A 1,306-nucleotide genomic window follows, 5' to 3' on the forward strand; every position below is an offset into this window, starting at 1 on the left:
ATAAAATTTTGGGATAATCCGGCCTTGAATAGTAATCCCGTCCGAACTAAGAGGGTGCATCATCATAGGACACCTGGGATAAACACCAAAAAGCCAAAACCCTCTACAGGGCATGGAACCGTACTGGAAAGGTGGCTTGATGGACCCTGTAGAATTCACAGTACAGAGGACGCCACACCAACTCACAGCCTTAGAGCATGTTGGATACTCCGGCAGGTGGCCAAAATTGGTGAGGACCTCTTAATTCTAGAGGCCGCAGAAAGCCAGCCCGAGGACACCAGTACCGTTCTCACAGTCTTCGAGACTTTCTCATCAAACAATATGCGAAAAAGAACACTCCGCAGCCTCGCCGAAGATTATCAAGTTGCAACAATAAATCCATGGAGCGACACTGCTATTACCTTCGACGCCAAATAAATGGAGACTTTGACGCCAAGGACCCAAAAATGGTAGCTTACCGCAACACCGTCCTAAAAATGTCAGCTCGGTTCGAAGGGCTGGAATTTCACCATATAGCCCGAGAAAATAATCAAGCAGCGGACGTCCTGGCACGCATCGGAGCAAAACGCGATGCAGTCCCCCCCAACATCTTTTTGGAAAGATTGTTCAAGCCATCCGTAGCATGGGAGGGGGAACCTGCAAATAACAGCCCGGACCCAGCCGCACCACTCGACGCCGAACAATCTGACACAATTGGAGGCTCTGCCAATGAAATTACACCTTCAGCCCATGTAATAATGGCGGTTATCGCCCCGTGGACAGAACCATTCCTAGCCTACCTTACTAGGCAGGAACTCTCGGAGGACCAAAACGAGGCCCGCTGCATAGTGCGGCGATCTAAAGCCTATAGAGTCCATGAGGGAGAGCTTTATAAGAAAAGCACTACCAGAGTCCTTCAAAGGTGCATCTCCGAAGGGGAAGGGCGGAACCTTCTGGCTGAAATTCATGCCGGACTCGGTGGTCACCACGCCGCTGCTCGGTCCCTTGTTAGCAAGGCTTTCCGTACAGGCTTTTATTGGCCGACGGCCCGGGAAAACGCTCAGGACCTAGTCCAACGATGCGCTGGTTGCCAACTTTTTGCCAACCAAAGCCATATGCCACCCACCGCACTCCAAACTATACCCATCACCTGGCCTTTTGCGGTCTGGGGGCTTGACATGGTCGGACCCCTTAAAGGTGGGACCGATAGGAAAAAATACTTACTGGTCATGGTGGATAAGTTCACCAAATGGATAGAAGCCAAGCCTGTTAAAACGACCGAATCCTGACCTGTGATAGACTTCATATCCGGGGTTGTACACCGTTA

Source organism: Triticum urartu, chromosome 6 (genome assembly GCF_003073215.2).
Source record: "Triticum urartu cultivar G1812 chromosome 6, Tu2.1, whole genome shotgun sequence".
NCBI lineage: Eukaryota > Viridiplantae > Streptophyta > Magnoliopsida > Poales > Poaceae > Triticum > Triticum urartu.